Source organism: Siniperca chuatsi, linkage group LG20 (assembly GCF_020085105.1).
Source record: "Siniperca chuatsi isolate FFG_IHB_CAS linkage group LG20, ASM2008510v1, whole genome shotgun sequence".
Classification (NCBI taxonomy): Eukaryota; Metazoa; Chordata; class Actinopteri; order Centrarchiformes; family Sinipercidae; genus Siniperca; species Siniperca chuatsi.
In genome coordinates, this window is record NC_058061.1 from 17185085 (window position 1) to 17210967 (window position 25883).

General features: G+C 41.4%; 1 protein-coding gene and 1 long non-coding RNA gene across 3 annotated transcripts in view; one reads left to right on the forward strand and one right to left on the reverse strand.

The window, feature by feature from the left end:
• Window positions 1–25883, forward strand: part of shisa9a (shisa family member 9a) — a 51991-nt gene that overhangs the window by 4846 nt on the left and 21262 nt on the right. The gene's annotated exons all lie outside the window — the stretch shown is intronic.
• Window positions 940–25751, reverse strand: LOC122867553. 2 transcript variants are annotated; one of them, XR_006375951.1, is made up of 4 exons: window positions 22001–25748; window positions 21576–21634; window positions 15869–15981; window positions 940–2248 (listed from the first exon to the last, which is right to left on the reverse strand). It is a non-coding gene; the product is annotated as an uncharacterized LOC122867553 (long non-coding RNA). The 2 variants fall into 2 exon arrangements; XR_006375950.1 differs by having other exon boundaries at window positions 21576–25751.

Genomic DNA, 25883 nt, shown 5'->3' on the forward strand with positions numbered 1-25883 from the left:
AACTGACAGGCAGCAGTAGCTAATCTCATTGTTACTACACTTACTGTATAATCTAATGAAGAAAATAGTCGTGAAATTTAATTGGAAAATTATAGTTATCCTTGTGGATTATTACACTGAACACTTCCTCCAGACCAAATATTGTACTTCTTAGTCCTGTAATTGTCATTTTGAGTATCACATTAAAGAGCTTTAGGTGGGCAGCACTATTAGTTTTATTAAGACAAAACACACACAGCTGTACGCACACACTCACACACACAACACTTTGTATTCACAACTCAATTCACCATTTGCAGGCTTAATTACCTCCCCAGCAGTTATAATCTTTTCCTAAACATTCTGAGATGGGAAGGATGAAATTTTAATAGGTAATTGCTTCTGAGATTGCACAGGCACGAGAAAAGACCCTGTCTGCAAAACCCTCCTGCTCCGCCTTGTGACTGCGTATGTGTGTGTTCAAGTGTGTGTGTGTGAGTGAAGGTGTATGCGTGGGCAGTGTGTATGCAGTGCGTAAGTGTGTGTCTGCGCACAGTGCGGGCCTGTCAAAACGAGCTGTGCATATCCTTCGTTAAAAGTAGGTGACTGTGTGACCTTGTCTTCCCAGCTGTCATCTGAGCCTTCAGTGTGTCACATCTGATTGCAGAGTGTCAGAGCGGAAAGAGAAGCTCCAGCTAGTGAATCTACACATGGCGGCACAGAGCGTAGAAACAGGCAAAGAGACGCTGTGAAAGAGAAAACGACAGAGCTGGAGGTAGTTATCTGTGAGGCGTCATTCCAGCTCCAACTCCAGCTCCGTTTAAAGCTCAGCTTCTGTCCTCGTGTTCAAACAGTTTCTTTCAGTCTCGTAGCTCATTGGAGCGACAGTAAAGCTTCTGCTATATCTACAGCTAGTTTTCTTTCATCCAAACCACTTAGGAAAATGTTTGTTTTGTTCCATTGTTTTATTGATTTACTTCGTTCACACTGCCTATTTACAAAGAAATCGCGCACACAAAAGTCACACAAGCAATGTAGAAACAAATTTATTGGCCATTTTCATACATACACTTAAAGGAATAGCTTGACATTTTGGTAAATATGCTTATTCACTTTCTTGCCAAGAGATAGATGAGAAGATAGAAACCCCTTCCATATCTGTACGCTAAATATGAAGCCAGCAGACGGTTAGCTTAGCTTAGCATAAAGTCTGGAAGTCTGGAGTCTAGCTTCATTTTTACATACAGACATGAGAGTGATATCATTCCTCTCATCTAACTCTTGGCAAGAAAGCAAATAAACCCATTTCCCAAAATGTCGAACTATTCCTTTAAAAAAAACATAGCTGTGTTGTCTGTGAGGTTTCTGAGAGGGCGTTTGGAAGCCTGAATTTGGCTTTAGCACTTGCCGCCATCTTGACAGTTGATTGTACAAAGAAAATTCATATTAGGGCAACAAAGTGGAGACTTTAGGCGAAGTAAGCTAGCCACAACCACCCCGAATGAGAGTTTCTATCTGAGACACCTGTCAGTCAAGACAAACATGCCCCAAAAGATGCTTTGCTTTAAGTCTTAATATGTTCTTAATGAACTATAACTTTCAAAATTGCCACCAAACACAGAAAAAAATTTGTTGTTGAGACCCTAATGCCCTGTCAAATGGCCAGTGGAGAAATAAATGCTAAACTGAGAGACTAAACTAATCAGATTTCAGTCCACATATTGTAACTTTAGCTACACATAAGATACTTCTCTGCACTCTTTGGCACAATTCACCTTGCCTGCTAGCTGTCAGACATCATCATCTGTCTCATCATAACACCTTGCATTAAAAGTGGTTTAGTTTGTTTGGATATCCCATCAACAAATCACATTGCTTTCCCACGTTTTCGGACATCTTGGTGCAGTTATGTGGTGCCACACAAGCTCTTGCATCGTTCTTACCATAAGAATAAACTAAATGCGTAAATCAGTCTACAGTGAGCAATAAGGCAAAAACAGAAAGTCACAGGCTCAGATTCTCAGAAAGTGCAGAAGTGTCTCCTTCTCCTCTCCAGGGCCTCATTCCTGCACCCTCTGCTTAATTATCTTAATGTGAGGCCCCTCAGCAGCCAAGGGACGCCATTAGACTCCTGTTTATGAGGGCTCTGGGGCCGCACAGCCTGCAAGCATCCACCAACGGCAGACATCCACTCAGTTTAGGCACAGAGGGAGACCAGCCAGGGAGATGTCAACACAGCCTGGGGAGGGAGGGAGACTGGAATTGAGGACTAGAAGGAGAAAAGAAGCAAAAAGATTTTAGAAAATGAGAAGAGAGAAATAGAAAAACTCCAGAGGAAAGTATGATTTTCCCCTTAAGTAGCAGGTGACCCCAAGATGTGTCACGCTCCTGTTACTGAGCATTAGCTTCTTTGTGAAAGGTAATGTAAATTGGAACAAGCACTCATTCTGTGGACATTTAAAAAAAAATCTAACAGTATTTTGACGGGCAGAGAGAGTGGTCTAATACATGCGGCCCATCCTTTTCTGTCCTTAGTGTTTTACATCACCCAGTGTGTAATTTCCCATCTTGTCATTGTAGTGTTGTAATAAAAGAAGCAATAGGGACGGTGAATATCTTAACTTCTAATCAGCCGCCCCCAACCACCCTCCCTCCTCACAAATATTAATCAGTTCATATACTCCCAGGAAGTCACATCTTGCATTTGACAGGTAATTTTGTCTGTGACTGTGTGTGTGTTTGCGGTGTGTGCACAAGTGTCCAAGTCTATGTTCACTTACGTGCTCATCATATACGCCTGTGCATGCGCGTGCATGCATATGTCAGGCACCTAACCTGTGGTGCGCTTCAGTAAAACCCTGAGCGCGATGGGCAATATTACGTCCATCTATCTTCATCTATTTCAGTCTCATTTACATTTGACTATCTGTAATGATACAGCACTCGCAGGCAGTCATGGGATAAGCAGACAGACTTCCCATCTGTATGTTTGAACAGGTGGTTATCACCACTGGTTTCTAATTAACTGCTACACTGACTCTTCTAAATCGACTATTCAAATTAATGAGTCAAGCCTTTTGCAAATATTAGGATTATTTTCTGTCATATGAATTCACACAAAAATGTAATTATTAACGAAGATAACTCAAGTCAAGGATTTTGTTTGGAATTCTGGCTGTGTTTAAGTTTCGAGAGGCACTTGGCTCAATGCATGCATCCTTATATTTGTCATTGAAGAAGAGGAGCTAATGAGAAAACAGCAATGTTCCTTTTAGCAATAACAAGCTCACTGTCTGTCAGGCATACAGTGAAGCAAGCTGAATCTTATAGTGGCATTATAAGTCTGTTTAGGCCCCCTAACATGTAGCTGTGTTACGCTGTGTGAAATCCTCTGTAATCTGCAGCTATTGTCACACAGTTTTCCTTTTATACTGTTTCTAATAGGAAGATTGAGCTCTAATCTTCTGTATGGCTGAGAATGATAGTATATATATTCCTGCCGCTTCCCAACAATGTTCCAGCTGTGTTCTCCTCTCAAGGAGTACGTCAATGATTCCCAACCAGGGGTACTGGAAAGATTGTGTAGTAGCTGAACATATTTGAAGAAAAAAAGAAATTGCATGATTTGATTAAAAAAAATATATATCCACATATTGAGTGCTCTGTAACACCTGAACATCACGGTTTGATTTTATGAAAAAACATTGTAACAATATCCACTTTTATATAGTTAATAGTGTTAAAAAGCATCTGGTTTAAAATCACTTCACATGAACACATTTGGAATATGACTGGTTGTGCTGATGAAGGGGTACTTGAGTTCATCTGACAGGGCTGTGATACATCTGGAAAAAAAAGGTTGGCGAACCCCTGGAGTACAGCACATCTTATTACACTTACAGTATTACAGGAGCAAAGCCTTGCGTTGGTCAGGCACTTCTCCATGTGTGTGCATTTTGAAAGTCTTGGCTTTGAAAGAGAACAGTCTGTTTTGGATGAATCGGCCAAAGCAACAGATCACGTCCCATGTCCCCAAGGTGATGAAGGCTCTTTTTTTCTTTTCTCTTCCTTATACACACACATGCACCAAATGCACCCACACGTGTACAACCTCCATATACACACATGTATTGTGTTCCAGGCCTGTGTTTCACACGGCCCGGGGGCAGGCAGCAGACTGGCTACCTGACTGATGCCACCAGCGATGTTAAGTCTCCGGCAAGGGAAAGCTCATGCTGGGAGCACATTTATGAACCCCCACCCCATCTCCATGCACCATCCATGCCACCCCTCCTCACACACACACATCCATCATCAATCTCAGGGTGGTGTTCTTGGGAGAGAAAGCTCCACCTCTTTCTCTCTCCTTCGCCTGAGGGCTTCAGTATGGCCTGGCTCGCTCGCCACCCTACCCCGAGGAGGTAGGGACACATTGGCAGCCTTCCTGCCGCTCACCCTCCCATCCTCGTACATACATATGGACAGACACAAACACTGAAACACACAAACTCGTGGACAGGCCTACAGCCCTCGCCCCCAGCACCCCCCCGTCCTGCTGGGTGCTGGCCCATGGATAGGGGACATGTGGCTGGGCAAAATGCGTCACGATGCTGGGCTCTCACTCCGACAGATCTTGTGCCTGTCTGCCTGCCTGTAAATCACCAGCCTGGAACGACTCACAAAAACAGAGAAGGAGTTTTGTTTTCCACCCTTCTGATTGCAGCAATCGCCCTGCTTTCAGCTCCCCTTGGATTCTAGCCACTGTTACCCTTTCCCTTGGCATTTCTTGTCTCTTATGGCAGAAGTTGGTTACAGAATTTGTTCTTCTTTCTGATCCTGGTGTTGTTTTTGTTGCGGTTTCTAGATGACATTCCCACCATTTTCCCCAGAGAGAAACAGAAGTGTGTTTCTGTCTGTAGCCATTTACAGTATATGTATGCAACAGGCACAGAGAAACTGATAAACATGTTCAGAGTGTTACATTGCATATATATATATATATATATATATATATATATATATATATGTTGTACTGTGAGATTGGGAATGAGTAGAGTCTACAATTTAACAACAAATGTCCTTCATTGGAGGCTTTAAACCAGGAGATCAAACTGTTTTTGTTTCAGGAGATTTTCTTTCACGAAAGGTCAGACGTTGTCTTTTTTTATTTTGCCCACTTATAACCTGACACATATAAGCTTCACACAGCCAGAATCACCTCAGGGTCAAAGAAGAGAGTCAAGGAGAACACACTGATTGAATACATAATATTGCTAGACTTCCAACTATTCTTTCTTTCAAATCTTTTAAAGGACTGATCCACTGAAAACCTTTCAGTATAAAAAGTGTCTCTGGGATGTTTGTAGCTTGCTCCTTCAGAAGGCAGGAAGACAGATGTGGTCAACAGTTACAATGGATTGGAATGGGGATTCAGTTTCAAACAGTAGCATTAGAGGAACACCTTGACATTTTACAAAATATGGCTTTCTTGCAGAGAGTTAAATGAGAAAATCCACTCTGATGTCTGATATTAAATATGAAACGACAGCCAGCAGCTGGTTAGCTAAGCTCCATTTTTGTAAAAGTTAAACAAATGAGATATAACATATTAATTAGTAAGCTTTAGAGGTGCTGGTAGGTGGATTTTGTTACCTTTGGACAGAACTAGCTAGCTGTGTCCTCCTGTTTCCAGTCTTTATGCTAAGCTAAGATAACCAGCTGCTGGCTATAGCTTCATATTTAGCATACAGACATGAGAGTGGTATCAGTCTTCTCATCTAACTCTCGGCAAGAAAGCAAATACCAATATTTCCCAAAATGTCAACTTATTCCTTTAACAAGTATCAACACATTCAAATCAACTTCTCAAATCTGCAGTATAATCTGCCCGTCCTCTGTCCCTCTGTATGCTCAGTACATTCTGCATAACATGCCTAAATATAGCTAAATACACAGATTCCATTTGTTGCTAACACAGTTTATGTTTGTTTGTTTGGTTACATAAAGTGTAAAACAATTGATAATTCACTTCATTAAAAGTCTGGGAGGGAAAAGTGAATGTGAAAAACTCGTCCCTTATCAATAATTCCTTTTGAGTTGAACTTGAGCAAGATAATACATCTATAACATATTCAGCAGTATGCTGGGAAGGTACAAAGTCTGTATGTCACTGTGAAAATCAAGCACAAGGTTGTTTAAAAATGCCATGCATGCCATCAATCCTTCCTGAAAAGGTATGTACGTTAGCAATTTCAAAGCCACAAAACTGAAATCCTTTTCTGCCAAAAGCACACTCTTGTTGGTTTGGTGAACCTGTTGACTCAATATGGAAATTTGGATTGTTTTCCTGCCCTTTCATTGGCCACCGTGTTTAATCTCATGCATATATGCAAATGCACCATTTCAGTATCTTCTCATCAGATCACAGGCAGCAGTATGGCACTGTGCCTGTGTACAAAGTGACTTAATGAGCTTCATAATCCCAACAAGCCTTACCTTATTGGAAAATCAGAGGGCACGTTAATTTAGGTGGCTGCCCAGTAATATATAATATACAGTACTGCGCCTGTGATGATGTATTATTATTTAGATCTATTATTGTGTGTATGAGCTCCTGTGTGCAGATTTAATACTTCCCTTGAGTGTCTACCCGCAATCACACAGCTCTATACGTCTTTGCACATATGATAACCATCTCCAATCACGCAAGAAAGGTTCTTTTTCACTATAGAGAGATTGGCAATTGCATCGAGTGCTGCAGTGAGTAGAGGAATAGGAATTGTAGAGAAGCATAAGAGACAGGCATCCAGAGGGAAAGATACCTTTAGATGTCACTGTCAACCTCACCAGCAGGCAGCGATTGAATCAGTCCCCCACAGGAATCTTGGGAAATGGAAGCAGAAGGGATCTGAAAGTGCCTTTTTTCCCTCCTATTCTGATATACGGGGCCTGACAGAGAGTAGTCTTACATGCCAAGTCTGTAAGATAGAGACAGGGGAACAAAAATGAGACAGGTAGAGTGCAAGTGGAGGATGAGAGATGAGAAAAGAAAGATTGTGAAAAAGGAAGAAAGGACGGAGCCGACAGAGGGGGGGCTGTGAGTGTTTGCCGAAAGATGGAGTGAGGAAATCTTTACTGAGACCATCGATCTTTCGGGCCTCTCCTGATATCAAGGTGGGAAGACGCAGAGAGGATAGGGTTCAGACAAAACTCCCTGTTGCGTTTCGCCTTTGAGCACACAATGGCAACATTCCACTGTGTTGGCAATGTGGCTTCTGTGCTTTGACATTCATTTAGTCCTGAATTGGTCAAAAGCTCCTCTGCATACAAAGTCCCCATTTAAACATAAACAGTATTGATGTGAATGTGGCAGGTGCAACAGTCTTGCATAGTTTACAGGTAGAAGATGAGAGACACTGATTTCTTGCTTTTGCTGGTAGACAATGAGAAGGCATTAGAAAGGTAGATGGAGAATCGGGGACGGCAGAGAGAATGGGGTTTGGAGTCTGTATATTGTATGTTTGTATGAATGTGAATGCATGAATGTGTGCATGCACAGGTACTTGGTACAAACATGGTTTTAAGTAATTCTGAATTTGTTTTCTCACATATTTAATTTCGGTTTCTGCCAGCTTGTTTTTAGGGTAATTCTGGTTTATTACTACCTAGGTCTTATTTGCATAGCTTTGGCCATCTTTTTTGATGGTAATCATAATAGTATACTAACCAAGCTAATTGCTGAGATCTGGGAATGTGGCAACATTACTATAACAAAGTCTGAAAGGGCGAGAATCACAAGCAGTCAGACGATCAGACAGGATTTAAACACCCAGGTTGAGAAAACAAAGGTGTTCCAGTTCTATACTACATAACCTTCTAAGCAGGTTTTGAGTATTTAGTTTGTTCACACTGTAAAAATGACACAATAAAGTCATTTAATGTTAACATACACTTCTATCCCACAACACAATGCACATATGAAAATGGAGGAGCTGCTCACAGCTGGGGGGGAAAAAACAAAACTAATTATGGATGGTAATGAAACAGCCTTAGGAACACCTTGGTCTCAGCAATTACCTTTGTGTGTACAATGTTTTCATAAGCATTGGAAAAAGTCAAGTCTCTTCACAAGTCAAGCTGTAAGTATTTCAGATGCTGACCATTAAAATGACATGGCATCTGAACAATTTACTTTCAAAGCTATATTAGTGTTTTATACATAACAGAGACATGAGTCTTTTCAAAGCACAGGCCTAATAATGAAATATTTAATTCAAGGTTGGTGACTATGCAAAGCCTGCCCAACACTGTTTTATTAACTTTGTATTGCCCTGGGATTCTGAAAGATCAAAAGGTGATTCAAGTTGTGTCTTCAGGCAGTCAAGTCTCAAGTTCTCATTTTTGTAACTGAAGGCAAACTCAAATCAAAGTCTTCTAGTCTACAACTCTGGCTTCTGCCCATCCCATCATGTATGTTCAAGTGCATGCTTGTATGCGACGATGTGTTTATGCGTGTGTGTGTGTGTGTGTGTGTGTGTGTGTGTGTGTGTGTGTGTGTGCTTGTACAGTAGGTAGGCCTGTGACATTTTTGTAAACATTTCACTTAGCTGCCTATCTGTTCATGATGTTATTTCAGCATCATATTGAATTTCATCTGGCTGTACCTGAGTCATTAAATCCAGCCATAGTTTGTATTGATTTTAATCTGCACCCTCAATACACCCCAAACATCACCCACTTCCTCATTGTCCATCCCGTACTTCTTTCTCTCTTTCTCATCATCTCCTCCTCTCTGATTGTGTACATTGTTCCACCAGGCTCTGCGTCGCCCTAAGATCAACCGTTAAAAGCCATAAATGATGTATAACTCATTCCACGCAGCACTGCCTGCGCAACATATTAGATTTATGTATGACTGCCTTCCCTGACCCACAATATCTATCTCCAGGTAGCTTGCTAAATTATAATGCATCTCACACCGTTCCAGGTTCTTTTGTGAATGTGAAAACAAGCCACTTTTCTCTCTTCTCTTTGTTGGTAAGTAGTTCAGTTAAACTGAAGTCTCTGTGCAGCCCTGTCTCGTTTAGGAATTCAATGTGTTTGAATAGTTTGATTAGCTACATTCAGCAATTAAATGTGATACATTCATATAATTATAGTAAACAACTGACTGTTCGCTAAACCCCTCCCCCGTACAGCGATTGTCCAATCATAGCTTAACAAGCGTAACTATGAAAAAGTGAAGGCCTGTCAAGCTAACCCTAACCCTACAGTAGTAACCAAGTGTTACTTCCAAACCTGAGAGGCATGTCACTATGGCAACCTGATAGCTGAATGGTTGGGGTACATGCCACATTACCACAGCGTCCCCGGTTCAGTTACATCTGGGGACTGTTGTGGCATGTCTTTATTGAATTTGGGGAACTTTACACCTTAGAAACCCCAGCACGCTACCTAAGATAGTGTTCGCCAAACACATCAACTAGTCCTCATCCTAAAAGTATTTTCTCTTGTAATGTGAAGAAAATATATGTGTGTAAGTGAGTAATGTGTGTAAGTGAAAATATAATGTGTGATAATACGAACAAGTATGTAAGCTAAGCAGCCAAACAGGGTTATGTTACAACAAATTAACAGTCTTATCTTACATGTTTCCTTATCATCTACACTGCAACACAAAAGCTTTTTTTTATTTCCAAGTCTTCTATGTGGATCATCAACTTGTGAGGATACTGACTTTGTACCTGGGGCCCATTAGCTTTAGCTTCAGGGTTTTAGCATGATATCATGTATGTAGCCATCAAGTACATATTTAAGACCCTTCTACAGGATTCTCGTTTTAAAAAGATTCAGATGGAAACTTTAAAAAGTCAGCCGGAGGCAGAGCAACAACTTATAGAGCTAGCTCAATTAGCTAGGTAACTACAGCTGACAAAATCTACCAGTGACATTTCCTTTCAGCCTGCAAAATCGATAGTTGTAGACCAGAAATGAGAAGTTGCTTTTGTTGCAGTTTACCTCTGTCTAAAATCAAGGACCCACTGTTTCAAAAATTACTAAGAATTTTTAGAGATGAATCTGCCACCATTATTGTTGTGAACTGCATATGTGCTATGCTGGAATGAAAAGCTTAATAGTAATACTGAGGGGGGTGGGGCTTAGTGTTGACACCTATGTCATGTTTGTATTTTTCAAAATTACAACCATGTTTCCAATCAACTCTGATGCTTTCTAAAATCATTACTTTTCTCTTCAGAGAAAGCCTGATGGACTTTAACTCCTTCTACATTTTAGCAATGCTATAAAAGCTTATGTGTTGTAAAGCAATCTCCCCCTGCCATAAATGAATACAGTAAAATCCATAGTATAGATAGTGGCAAATTAGGCAAAGTGCAGAGAATAGCCCAGCAGAGGCTGCCAAACTTCCAAGTGATAATCTGTTTGTTTATGTCTTGTTTGCATTAATGGTTTATTGATGCTAAAATGCAACACCTTTAATAGCCTATCTATTTGCCAGCAATTCCACTGTTTGCAGCTTTCATACATAGCTAATATTTGGAAAGCAGATTATCATCATTATCTTCAAAAATACATGTGCACATTTGCAACCTGCCAGAGATCAATATCAGTTCTGAGAAGAGAATCAACCACATGCTGAAATGTGCTTCATTGGCTCCCACCCTAAGGCTGCAGCAACCCTGAAGTGAAGGCTTTAATATCAAGTGGTTGACTTCTGATTAAATTTGCAACACGTCTTAAAATTTTATAGAATACTATTGGTTTGAATATCAAAATACAGTCATGAAACTGCAGCACAAGCTTGCTTTGCCAACCACCACTCTGGTCAGAACCGACCTTACCATCCCAGCATTAGCTCAGTCCTAAATTATTTATTGTTTTCTGATTGCATTTGCTAACTGACATCTCAAGTTTCTCCATCGCCACGTCCACACTCCTACACTGTCTACCCATCTGTGGTGGATGGAATTCCACGACTGCTTTATCTACGAGCATGGCCATTGCTGCAACATTTGTTTATAGCAGTGCTTATTTATTTTCTGGGATGATTTGCTAACAGCAGGCACAGGGCACGCAAGTTGATAAGCAGGAGAGAGAGAGAAAGGAAGGAGGAAACAAGAGAGTGATGCTAGCTAAACCGTGTTTTTATGGAGGATAATTTTCCTCCCCAGAAGGCAGTGATTGGCATTAATTACCTAACAGGTGCTAACAGCGACGAATCTCATAATTAACCAGTTTAGATTAAGTTCATTTGGGAAGACATGTGTGTGAGACAGTGGGTGCAGAAGTGTGTGTGAGCATGTGTTTGGTGTGTGTATGCATGCAAAGGAGAAAACAGAAGTGAGAGACAAAGTGAAAGGTAATGTCAGAGAGAGACTACATATATACAGTATGTATGTACAGTAAGTATGCATGCAAATGTGTGTGTTTCAGTGTCTGTGTTGTACTTGTATCCTTGTGAGAACCAGTTTCAGGTATAGATCTCCCGACTGAGATCATTTTTCATCACAATGACCTATCTTGTGGTCTCTTTCTCACGGCTTGGACAAACTTGGGACAGACTTCATCTGGGAATGTATTCTACAAGAAGTTGGTTGTACGAATATTATACCACGTAGAAATGGACCTTTCCACACCATCCTAAAGATGCTGGAATGGGTTGATATCTGGGGACTGTGCAGGCCAGTGAAGCTTTACAGCTCTCTCCTGGAGCCATTTGGTGACAGTACAGGTTTTGCTCCATGGTGTGTTACCATGCTTGAGGAGTCCATCCAAGTGTGAATAAACTGTAGTGAAGAAGGAATAAACTTGGTTAGCAACAATATTCAGATACGGCATCCCGTTCAGAACTTCTTCACTGGGTATCAGGGGCCCTAATGTGTGTCAGGAAAACATTCCCCACATCACCACACTACCAACACTATCCTGTACTGTTGACACCAAAGAAGATGACTGCATAAACGTACAATGCTTGAGCCAAATTCTGAACCAGGATCCAGATTTGGAGTCAGGATCCTTTGTCCATCGACATGAGGAACCCTGTGCTTTGGATTTTGTTTGACCAAGCAATTTTTTTGCACTCCTCAGTGGTCCACATTTGATGCTCCTTTGCATGCTGGAGACACGTTCTTGTTCTTTGCAGACAACATTGGCACTCAACATGGTTTTTGTCTTGATTGAACAGCCTAATTGCATTAATTAGTGCACTCTGAGATGACCTTCTTTACACAGATTTTGAGTTTGGATGTGATTTGTCTGTTTTGCAAGATTCTTGACATTCTCCTTTGACCCCTCTGATCCACAAGCCTCCTTTAGCCACAGACCTGTGATCTGTAGTTTTTGCTCACACCATTCTTGGTAGATTACTGAAACATCCCAAGACAACAAATCATTTGGGTGATGGTAGAATCAGCAGACCTATCGCCAACAGTCTTGCCGTATTTATAACTATACCAAAATTCAGTTACTCTAACCAATTGATGTACACTGACTAACACTATCTGACGCAAGAAATGCTGGTCTTCCACGCACATGCAGTCACGTGACATATGACGTGTTAGAACATACAATCTGTGTCAAGGCAGAGATTGTTCCTTATAAACTGGCAACTCATTGTATATGTAGCCAAGCGTTTGTCCCCTCTGTGCTTCTCGCTCCGGGCTCTTGGTTAGTTTTAGAGGGCTGTTGGCAGTGCAGGCAATGCCCAGCGGGGTAGGGTGTGGGGTGGGGGTCGTCCATATGGGGATTTCCTTATGACCCACTTCTTACCCCCATGCTGTTGCACAGAAGCCATCTCTCGCCTGCCTGCCTGCCTGCCTCCCCGCTCTGCAGCATTTGTCAGGAAGAAGGAGGTGTCTTTGTCTGCTCGCACTGGTTCCCTCACACTCCCTGTTGCCAAGACACGGAGCCGTGGAGAAGAGCCGACTGTTACACTGGCACTCTGTAGGACCATTGCCTTGCACGGACCCTCACATGAATGCTATCACATAACATTCAGTGTTTCGTGCACGTAGACATAGGTGCATGAAACAAAGGCACATGGGAAAAACAAAGGTATTCACATGGAAGGCAGCTCTAAACTGTTGCACAAATGGACATCCAGTGCAAACACCCATGTGAGGATGTGCACCCATTCATTAGACCAAACACATGTGCAATAGCATGTGCACTCATACAGTAGATCTACTCGCATACATCAATATATGCACTACCGTTTCTGTTGTTCTTTGTACAGCCACTGTCTTTCTCACAAAGACACAGGCACATTCACACACACAACACACAACAACGTACACACTCACACTGTACACTTTGCACCCTGCCAGTGCTTGTGTTCTCCTGCTTATAAATGGAGCGAGGCAGCCGGTCTTTCTTCAGTAACCTACTTTTTCTCTCCCCTCTCCTTTTTCGCTTACATCCTTAACTCTCTGAGGGAGTACGGATGTCTTGCTGGAGTCGATTCCTGCAGCACGGGCCATCAATAAGTGCCACGTTTAGTTTATATTTCTAATAATAGAACGTCACTGAGGCATCTTTTTGTGGATGAATAGACAGGTCCTGCGGTAGAGTGTGGGATTCAGTCACTGGCTAATCTGTCCCTCATAGTGCGGAGACCCCTCAGGGCCACTCTGAGGTTCCTGAAAGAATATTCCTCTCCCCTCAAATTTTTACATCTTTCATGAGCTGGAGGAAACCATGGAAAAGGTATCAGATGATGCCCTTCTGGATGTGTGTTTGAGTGTACAATGGTACAGCAAAAGTGTGCTGACCTGCTCCCTCCCTCTTTGAAGGCAGAGAGAAAGGCAGATAAATACTTGGGATGCTTTTGACAACAGATGGACAGAGGGAGCAGGGGACTGAGAGAGAGGAGGAGGCACAGAGAGAAAGAGAAGACAGATAAACAGGTACACAAATAAACAGGCTCACGGATAAGAGTGTGTTGCCTACCATGTGCTAATATCAGACAGGCATATGGCAGCAACGCAGAGGCAGAGACAGAGCGAGTGGAGAGATCACTCTAAACACCAAGCCTCTCAATCTGGCCTTTCTCCCTATTAGTAAACCCATGTCACATCTACAATAAAGCACCTAATCACGTTCAATTAAAGCAAATCATGCTTTCACAGCTCAGTCAGGAGCACACACAAGCACACATTCCAGAGCATAGCAAAGCAACTCAAGCTGATACTGAAGACTAGCAGTCTTCGTGGAGGAAAAAACTCCCATCAGATTACCCCCAGCGAGCAAACAGGAGGCAAAATCACAGTGTTTCTAGCTAAAAGAGGAGAGGAGCATGAGATTATGTAGCTCACAGATGGAGCTGTGTGCAGGATGCAAGGCTATTCTGCAGCCTCACTTTGACTCACTTCATCATTGATGTGTTGTCTTGTGGCTTTTAGGAGGGGGGGCAGGAGAACATGAGAGAGAAAGGAAAAAAAGAGAGGAATGGCTTGTGGTTAGAATGTTGTTGTTGAGGAAACTTTTAAATGTCATGAAGTTATGAGTCCGCGAGCAAAACAAATTACGTCTGTAGACGATGATAAAGCATCATGTTATCAAGCTGTTGTGCTTCGAGCAAATTCTAGAAAGTATGTCTCATGGGGTTATTTGTACTATAGCTCTCTAGACATACACCTAGAAGCCCTTTCTTTGTTCACCAAACAAAGAAACCCTGTTAATTGCAGTCTGGGATTGATTAGATTGTTCTGATGCCGTGTGAACTGCATGCAGCTTAAGCCGTTATTGCTCATGTTTAACTCCCAGGTTCGCCTGAATTCAACAATTATTGTCATGCATTTCTCATCCTGCTGCTGGCTGGCTGGTGGGGTGCTGAGGGATAAGCAAGGAGAAATCTGCCTACTGCCCTGCCTTGTCGTCGCAGGCCAAGAAAAGCCCCTCACAGCTGTGCTCCAACACTTAAACCTGCCAGGGATTCGGCCCAAGGGCCAGGTGACAGGGAGCTTTTAAACATAAAGCTTCTATTCAGCGGAGCCAGAGTAGCAGACTGTGGGTCAAAGACTGCAGGGGAATAAATTCTGAGGTTACACTTAATTAAACACTATCAGCTATCAGACTACTGCCTTCAGCATGTCTGCTTAGAGTCTGCTAGATTAAGATCAGTTTAACCTCTAAAAAATCTGATCCATATTCTGGTGTTATTAAAGACAAACAAATTGTTAAGTAAATAAATAAATACAAATTTAACATTTTAATTAGTTATTATTTTGTAAATGTATTCTTAATCTAAGAAGACTACAAGTCTACAGTCATGCTAAAGGCTCTGTGAGGCTGTACTTAGCTAAATGCTAACATCAACATACTAACATGCTCAACATGCTGATGTTTAGTAGGTATAATGTTTGGTATCATGGTACCATGTTCACAATCTTAGTGTAGCATGTTAGCATGCTAACATTTTGTAATTAGCAGTAAACACAAAGTACAGCTGAGGGAATGTCATTAGTAGTGATAGTGTATCAAATTTCACGACATATCACTCACAAATAACAACCTCAAGGTGGCACGAGAGGAAGTTGGGGGATCACCAAAGTCATAGGGTACATCGTCTGGGAACCATGAGTGTCTGTGCAAAATTTTATGACAATCCATCCAATATTTTTTTTCTGTGGACCAACTGACAGTTCACGCAGCTAGCGTGGCTAAACAATCTTTTAATCCATTCAATGACTTAAAGAGATGCTAACTCTAAAATACAGTAACAGTATTAATTCAGCACAAATTCAAGTAAATTCAATATACCCACAATACTGTATTATGCCCTTTTACAAAAACAAAGTTTGTTCCCGCTTAATATTGCATTCTTTGAGTTTAAATCACATATATTTTGCTTTACTTTTGTCATCATAAATACCTTAACTACCTGACAGGCCCCCACAAGCAGCCATTGGAAAGCATGTCCTTCCTGCCTCTTTCCAGTGGTATCTGGGTTGGCACTGCTGACATGTTGTTAGAGGTGTCAGCCCCCTGTGGAGACACACATCATTATCATTACCATCTCCCACTGCATCCCTCCCTATCTGTCTGTCTCGCTTTGTCTCTGGCAGCATGTTGCCCTCGGTTGATGGAGCAGCAGTCCCACTACTGACTCATAAACAGTATAGCCCAGTAAGTCAAGGTGGCACTGCAGTGGTAGCATCTTGCCAATCAGGAAGCTCAGAAACTTTTAAAACGAGCTCTTGAAAACAGAGACTCAGAGGGAGAAGAAAGTTAGAAGAGGACAAACATAAAGGATACAATAACTTTTAAAATTGGTGAAAATTCATAAATCAGGCCATGACTTACAACAATGTACAATTTTCTGTAAGAGAGACAGGAGATCATTGAGAAAAACAATAAGCCCAGATATTATTGCGGATGCTCTGTGTCCTTGAGTGGTGCTCCATCATCATGATGAATAAGGGCTCCTCTTTGTCAATCATGTGCTTTAGTGGAGCAGATATTTATTTCTCTGTTTTCGCTGTCTGCCTGTCTCTCTCTCTCTCTCTCTGGCCCGGTGACTGATGAGCCCTGTCACAGGGAGGAACACCCAGTCTGTAGCCACCGGAGATGACTGCCCGAGGCATTATGAGATAAAATCATGTCACAGAAATCTGAATTCTGATTTTCTTTTTTAATTACCAAGAAAATGATTTTTTTTTTTAAACCTACACAATCTCTTAGAATGTAGTCTAGCAGAATGAGGCCAGGGATTGCTGTGACACTAAAAACTAAGTTAACAGTCCACTTTGACTAAATAAATGGAACTGATAGTGAAAACACTTTTTAATGACATACTGTAGACGGAGAAGCACTATTTAATGTGGATTGGTCACATCAAGGCCAATACCCGTTCCTCTCAAGGTCAGTTTCAGGTCAGATACAGATCTGGTGTATCAGATCAATGCATCTCTAATTGTTTGTACTCTTCCATGTCTTGCTCTTACACTAACTATAAATTAGATCACTGGGGATATGCCAGATCAGTATTGGGGCCAATTTTGACCTCAGTAAGCAGATCGGTCTTCGGCCAGGTGCCACCGATCCACAGTGAATACAGTTTCTTTGTCAGTGTCATTCAATTGAGTCACAGTTTAAAATTTAGGAAAAAGAGAGCACTAGTATTAGATTGGGAAATACCCTGAGTTGAGATATCTGGTAACTGGTAAGCATTTTGCTCTTCAGTGGTCATTCTAGCATCACAGTTTTATTAATATGACTCAGACCTTTCCACACCTTACTATAGGTTTCCTGTCATGCTACTAATCCATTAATGAACGTTTATTCAACTGTTTCACTCTACACAATGAGAGACAAGGCCAATGTAGCGTTTGATTTCTTGTTGACATGAAATTGCAGTTATTTGAAATAAGACTGCAGCTTTTCTTTCCAAAGAACTTTTTGCACATTCTGTTTTCTACCTGGTGTTCTCCCACACATCTGTCAGCACTCAACGGCGCAGAGGACTTATGGTTTTAAGCGTCTGATAAACAGGTCTTGTTATCCGGGGGTGTTATTTTGCATTTCGTTTTGCTCGAATGCCCTTCACGTGTGAGTTGTTTCCATCCACTCGTGCAGTGTAGATGCCACAAGGTAGATTCTCCTCCGTTTAAATACGAGTGTGAAGTCAGTTGTAATGACACATTATAATGCCGTTACAAATGGCTGCCCCCATCTGCTACGGTTTAGGAGTTTGATACAGATAAATATCTAAGACAACTGTCCTAGAAACAGGATGTGTCAGAAGCAGTGGGAAGGGAAAATAATGGAATATGTTCAAAGGAAGTGTCTCATGGGAGAGTGATGGTCATCATCGGAATTGTTTTGACACTGATAGCGTATTAACGTAACAGATATTTCTAGTTTAAACAGCTATCAGGTCTTTATAGATATCGGACTGATATCTTACTATTGATTCAGTGACTAGCTTTAACAATGTCCTGTGAGACTCGACTCAATGCATTGTCCTGTGACAAGAGAATGCAAGAGGGAGATAGATGTTGAATCCTGCTGCAAATGCTCCACTGTGAATAGGAGAGAAAAAAATAAGAAACAATAGAAATCGATAGCACTTCAAAATGAGGAAGGTATGACGGAAGGCTCTAATCATAAGAGGGTGCAGCGGAAGTCATTGTGCTTTCAAAGGCTCAGGGAGGAACAATTAAGGGTAGATAACCTATTCTCTCTGCAATCATTTCCCGCCGCCATTTTCCATGACAGACTTTTCAATAATACGGTGCCTGCATCGCACTCCTATCTGTTTAATGGTCAGCCCTCATGAGAATTACTCAGAGATATGTGATAGGTGTTGGAACAGAGTTGGCTGCACACATTTCTCTGTATCTCTCGAGCATTTCATGACACACTCTGCGTCGTGCCCCCCCCGAGCTCTCTCTCAGTATCTCTTCCTAAATGAGATTGTACTGATGTGCTAATGAGTGAAGACAAAGCTAGTAGCATATGGTGATGCTAATGAGATGAACAATGTTTGGAAAACAAGGCCATATATAAGGCTGAGGATCTGACACATTGCTTAGGGAGCAGACAGACAGTGTTGTGCACTGAATTCCATACAGCAGCCTTAAGGCTAAGCTACATGAGATATATTATTCATGGCCATGCACACCTAAGTCCCTAAGGCAATGTTTCCGGGCAAATAAATGAATGTTGGTGCCAGTGACATGCCTTTAATATGGTAAGATCCTTTTATCATATTGCACATACCTAGCTTTTGCCTTCAAGTGTTCATGCAAGCTCTCATTTTGTGGCTCTAAAACTTACTGTGTCGCTTAACAGCAATTGAACTGTCAATATTAAGGCTGGCTTAGAAAAGTTTGCATTTGTACTACTAGTGGCAGAAGCTAGACATTTCAGCCATGTATCCATTACTTTTAGCTAACTATGTCAACTGCTTATTTGCTACTTTTTAGTTTTCAATTGTAACCATTTATTCAAAAGCTATCTAATTCAACTGTTTATCCATTACTTTTAGCAAACAGTTTCTTCTTGCTTCCCTGTTCGCTTTCTAAATATTTTTCATGCACTTAGCCACAACTTGTAGTGTTCAGGTGTAATAGTTGAGTCAATATGGACGTGTTTTTTTTTTTTTATCAAATTGTAATTTTTTTATTTTATCAAATTAGTTGAGGTACTTCACAATCTTTCCACCTACCCACTGGCAACCGCAGAAGTAGCCCCTGGGGCACAAACTCTGGTTGGGAATCACTCTAAAGTAGCTACTCGGTACCTCTAAAAGCTCTATGCAGTTTGCTTGGCTCTCATAAAGCCGGCCCACTTTCAGACAGTAAGCATCGGTGTCAAATAGTTCCTATCTGTGAGCTTTTTGGCCTTACACTTCAAACTTGCCTCCCACTGCTGACAGCGCCAGCAGGTAGCTAGACCCATGTAGCCTCGGACATCTGTTCTTTTCTCGCTGTCTCTCTCTCTCATTTTAGCAAACTTTCTCATTTATTTCTCATTATATATATATATATATATATATATATATATATATATATATATATATATATATATAGAGATTCAATGAATTTTCTACCCCCTGCCCACCAGTCACCTAGGTCTGACCCATTCACCTCAGGGCCCAAAAACACCTTGCTTGCTCATGCCTCTGCATGAACTCCCTCACCTTACCGCCTGGCACACAAAGGGGATTTTACACCTGGCTCCCAGCAAAATTCCCGTGAGCTCAGCGGCCGCATAGTGAGGCCTCTGCTCGCTCTATGATCCTCGCTGTCCACCATGCTGCAGGAGAGAGATATGCGCCGAAGGGATGAGGTCAAGACAGATGCAGTGCTTCTTATGGACTGTAAACAGACAGGAGGGCAAATAAAGAGGAAGCTCTCCACTCCCGTCTCACACATAACCTGCTTACCATTTTCAGTGTGACTAAATATGCATATGCAGAGAAACAGAGGACCCCACACACTCCTACACATACACAAGGATGTGTGCACACGAGGGTGAATGATTTGGACAAGTCAAGAGCTCTTATAAATACAGAAATTTGTTTCACACATTAGAGATTGCCTGTAGTCTCAGGATGCATTTCTTGGGCACACATTTTCATATAACTGCTCTAACTAATATCACAAAGATGTTTACTGTCACTCCCAGTTTCACAAAACAATACAGGCAGCAGTTTTGGACAACTGCACACGTCTCGTCTTTCATTTTGAGGCTCTATTTACACAGGTTTTCATTGTCGGTGCAGACTTTTGTGTCAACATCCATTCAACGTCAAAATGCTTTGCTCGGTTATACCCAAAAATGACTCATAAACTTGCCTTTTTATCAAACTAGAGCAAGTCTTTCAATAAAACATGCGTGCTTTTTTGACAATGCCTGACAAAGCTGTTAGGATGTGACCTAGAACAAGCTCAGAGGAGGCAAGCAGACACGTGAAGAATAAGCGGAGAGAGATGAACAGACAGACCGACAGAGCAGCAGGCAGCAGAACATAGGTTGCATAACAATGACTTTTTCAGTACAGTACAGCCGGCCTGCCTGTTGATATGTGGGCGCGGGTGACTGCGGGACAATGCGAACTCGCCGTGTGCTGCAGAGCAAATACTACACGAGAGAATACTGTTGCCATGACAAGAGAGAGGAAGAGAGAGATGGAGAGGGTTGAGTAATGACAGAGAGGCAGTTTTGCAGCTAAAGAAAAGAAGAGGGTTTATCCATTTGCAGAGTGAGGAGAAAGAGAGAATAACAGATGAGTCAGCTGCTTCCAATTTTCAGCACCGAATCAAACAAGCATTGAAATTACACTGTACAGCCAGTAGCGATGGAGTCAGGCCAAGCATGAGATAGAAGCACTCCTACATACATGTGTTCTGGCTCTCTCTTGATGTCTCTCTTTGTGTTTGTCCTTCTTAATTTTCTCTTGCACGCACACAAAACTCTACAGTACACATCAAGGGACAGATGAATGTGTTGTCTACCCTATTCTCAACAGAATATGTTCTTGTCTGGGACATGAGAAAAGCCCAGATACCATTTCTGCAATGGGAGGATTGCCTCTCAGCTCCATGCTGGATGTCTGGCTTCCTACGTGAGAGACAGCGCGGCTTTGAAAGTGCGGTGCCGTATGACTCTGCCTCTGCAGCGTTATGTTATGCACACTCATGTTGTGCATTGCTGACTGCACTGGCGGTCATAAGCTCATCATCCACACGCTGTCTCATCAGTGCAGTCACACTTACTGTAATCCTGACATTCCTGTGCCTTCGCCCTGCAGGGAGAATTCATGTAAATGTCTTTTTCTGTACTGTTAAAAATAAACGGTGGCATACATTTGAAACCAAATGCATGATCAACTGCTTAAGTAGTACTCTGTGACGACTTCATATAAATAAATGCCCAGTTTCCTCTTGTCAGTGACTGATTCAACCACCAATTTACAATATACTCTTACAAACAGCCAGTGTTAAGCAGTTCTTAAGAAAAAAATTGCATACAGGAAATGATAAATCTTTCACATTGGGGAGCAATTATCTTGCAAAGCCAGACGTCCATCTTGTCAAGCTCACAGAGGTCTGAGGAAAATCATAATAACTGACCTTTAGAAATCATCTGGCAGCCATGAGATGGAAAACACTTGCCTGTGGAAATGGTGTACCTGGATGGATTCAATTATAAGTCAGAACTGTGGATTTCATACAATACAATAACAGTTTTCTCAAAACTGACATGACACTAATTGAACGTGACTCCTACACAGCTAGCAGCAAATGTTACTTTTTAGAGATTGTATGCTAACCTAACACTTCTGAATCAGAATTTTAGCATAGCAGTGTTTTTAAAATTAATCAGTATACAATCACTGTTTGGCTAGTTGGTTAAAGAAGTTCATTTGGTTACAAACCAAACGTGGCTAACGTGGCTAGCTACAAACAAGATCCCTGTTGTTATTCATTTGAAATTACATCACACTGTACCTCTGCTCTTTTCTACTATAACTGAATAAATCTTGAATTTCTTTTACCTTGTTGAGATGGTGATCTAGTTGATTTATAATTAGTAAAAGAACTGTCCAGCTAGCACAAGCAGTAATAGTCATCATGGCTAAACAGACGATGAATAGTTTGCCACCCACACAAACTCAAACTTCAACCACAGAAAATTGGACAGAACGGTACATTAGCCGTCCTAAACCTTTCGCACCAAGCACGCAAGCAGGGCATGAGACAGCCATTGTTTTCAATGGAGAACATGGCTAAACAACTGTGTGAGCAAAAGAGGCCTTGATATCCTGTGTGGTATTGCTCCCAAAGTTTAAACTTAAATTCAACTTTGATCCTTACATACATTGATAGAAAGTAGATTTTTATTGGCACCACATTTGACTGCAAAGAAAATGGAGAATTTGAAGACCACTATATCAGGCCTTTAATGCCAAAAGATCATAAGCAAAGCAGAAGATATTCAAGGTGACAACATGATTCAAATGAAAGCAGTGCATCCTGTAACTGAATGATTCAGCTGCTGTCTATGATGTTAACACCGGATTTAGCACATTATTCATGTCGGCTGTAAGGCTATCTAGACTATTTACAAAAGACATAATGTGCTGTAGCTTGCCCTCTTCCTCACACATATTACCACACTGCTACAAGGTACCCACTAAAATGTTCTACCATGTATTTGTGCTTTCAAATACTTTTGGCCAATGCAGAAACATCTGCAATGGGACCCATTGCTGCACCAATTCATCCTCATTGAAATGAATGGGGAAGCCTGTGGGGTTTTTTTGCCACTTTGCTATTGTTAGTGTAAAAGCCCTTTTACAGGATTACATCCCCTTACAGGATAACAGTGAACAGTAAATATTTTCAAAAGCACCCAGAGTGGCTACTTCAGAGACCACAGACCAGTGTTTTTCCTACATCCCCTCAGTAAAATAAGACTTTCACATCCCAGCGTGGAGTGCATATATGTGGAAAACAGCAAGACTTAAAAGACTAAATTACCAAGTGAAGTCTTTATACAAATGCAACGACTGAATGAAGGAATTCAATATTAAGGATTAACTCCACCATTTAACCTGTTGTACCTCCGGTAAGATCAACATCCACTGTCTGACTGTCCATTACATGATATACTTTTAGCAATATGGAATTTGCTGAATACATTCAGGTTCTCAGCAAAAAAAAAAAAAAAAAAAAAAAAAAATCTTTCTTGTAGTACCACCCTCAGTCCAATTTTTCACTTTTCAGATGAACATATCTTCTGGCCTTTGTCACAAACACAATATTTTCTCCCAACAGCACGAAACCTATTGATTTTGTTGACCTTGTGACCTTTCACCCAGCACAGATACAACTCATCTATTCAGTACAGCTTGGCTGTGAAAGCACCAAATAACAGATGATTAGACTTTGGTGGTTTCTAGTGAGCTTTATTGAGCATTTCTCTTCAGATTCCTTCACATTATTTAATGAGCCATTTTGACTGCTCATTGTAATTAGTCAAGCTGGGAAACAGGGAATACGAGGGAACGGGACCCAAACACAGACTAACAGGCAGAGCTTGTGCAGATGACTATTAACAAAAAGCTTACATTGGAGAAGGCAGGTAGCTCACAGCAGGTGAGCAGACTCAAACAGAAGAAACAAAAGCCAAAAACATGCAAAGTACAGGGAAACAACAAACCAGGGCACTTAACAGAGGTGCAACGACGGACTGACAACAGAACAAAAGAAGGACACAGACTTAAATACACGCAGGTAGAGGAGACAACGAGACACAGGTGAAAACAATGAAAGCAATCAAAGACAGGAAGCAAAACTACCAGACACAAAAGGGATGGAGAATATTACAAAATAAAACAGGAAATAACAAGACAAAGAACCAAAACCATGACACTGCTACACATTTGTTGTCATTCTGGCACCAGAATTATTTGTATGTGCCAATTATATTGTTAAATCTTTGTTGAAATGTTCAGTAAAAACATAGCAAGAGCCAGTACCTGAGGAAGGCATGCTGTGGCTGAAATGTTGTCTTAATTTTAGATTAGGATGTAGAGAAGCATTGTTGTGTTTTGCTCTTATTTTCCATTTTGTTTAACGCAATACCTAAAAACAAAATGGGCTTGTAATCGCCGCTACTTGTCAAACTGATTCCCAACTGTATCCAATTTATTTCCCTTTCTTTATATTTTGCTGTTGCCCTAATCTTGGGGACTTACTCCAGTAGTGGGAATGAAAACTGGCTGGCACTGGAGATAGTTAAAAGACTGTGGTGACCTTAGACAATCACTGTGTTTTGGTTCAGCTTGGTGAGACACTGTGACCACACCAGCATCAACTGATGGGCATCCTGGTGACAGCTGTCTGTCATCCTGATGAATGGGTTCATAGTGTGATGATGTCATCAGGGGGCTGTGTTTGTTTTGTGTGTGATCAAGATCAAAACGCAGGGATAAGAAGTTTTTACAAAGATGGATCCTGGAGCAGAAAGAAAGTAGGATAATAGAACAGTAGGATGGAAGTAGCAGAATAGTTGGATCTATCTTTTGTTTATCTCTCAAGATTGCATGAGGCGAGGTGAGCAATTATATGTATTTTGGCTCAAATTTCCATACTCTTTGTCACCCTTGTCAACTGAGTGTGTGAAGAGAGCTAATAAAGTGTTTCTATGAACCTAAAATAATTATAGCACTCTGTAAGCAAGCAGAAATGGAGGAGAAGAGATTATGGATTGTTTTTCACTCTGAAACAGAATTAGAGTAAATAGTGGATAAAACTGTAGGACTGTGATTCACAGGGAGAAGCAGTAAACAGCATTAATTCTTGTCTTGGATCTTATGCATGAGCAATAGAGATGAATTGGCAAAGAATGCCTCTTAAGGGACAATTAGCAGTGCACGTTTTATAGACTGGATCACTTAAAATCTTGGATACAGAGTCCAATAAATCCACTAGCACACCTATTGTAACCACACGTCCTAACTCTAACAGCTCTGCTGCAATTTCTTGTATGAATCATCTTTCTTACTTTAAGCCTCCATGAGGTGTTGAATTGCCTTTGAATTTGGTCCTTTCAAACTTGGTTTACTATTGAAAATGAATGACGCAAATCCAACATTTTTAACAGGTGCTGGATAAAGCAGGGGGTATTAAAGTTCCCATATTGTAGAAAGTGAGATTTCCATGTCTTTTTTGATTATAAAGCAGGTCTAGGTGCTATATAAATTCTTTGAAAGTATCATCAAACATTCAATCCACACGGCAATGCACGAGAAATGCACACGGCCTGTATTCAGAAACTGTTCTTTTAAACAAGCCATCAGGACTTCTGTAAGGTTGTGATGTCACAACTCACCACCCGCACAGTATGCCCTCAAAATACAGAGTCCCATCCACCCGCTCAGTATTAGACCGCTCTTCTCATAGCACTAAGTGTGGAGATAGGTCCGGCTACGTGAGACTACTCTGCTCAGGACTACACTTCAAGTTTTTGGAGGTTGTGAAGGAAAGTTAACATTAGTTTCTTGCAGGACAGATGGCTTTACTTTTTGCTAAAGTAGCCGCTAACTACTGCTAACCATAGCTGCTGTTAGTTCAGTTAGCTGTGCAGCCAGCGGTCCCATTAGCTAGCTGACTCTTCCCAGACTAGGAGATCGGAGCCCGGACCAGAAAACCTCCTCCTCCCGGCGGTCCAAAGCTCCTGTGCTAGTGGTATAAAAACCAACACTCCTGCCCGGGCCAGGCAGAGTCCACAAAGCTAAAAGGACCACTTTAAAGCTATCTCCGTAAATCACAGAGAGTTGTGACAGTGCAACTGAAGAACATCAGAGGGAAAAATCAGAAAATAAGTTCTCCTTAAAATATGATCCAGGTTCACCAAAGTCAGAGAATAAAGTT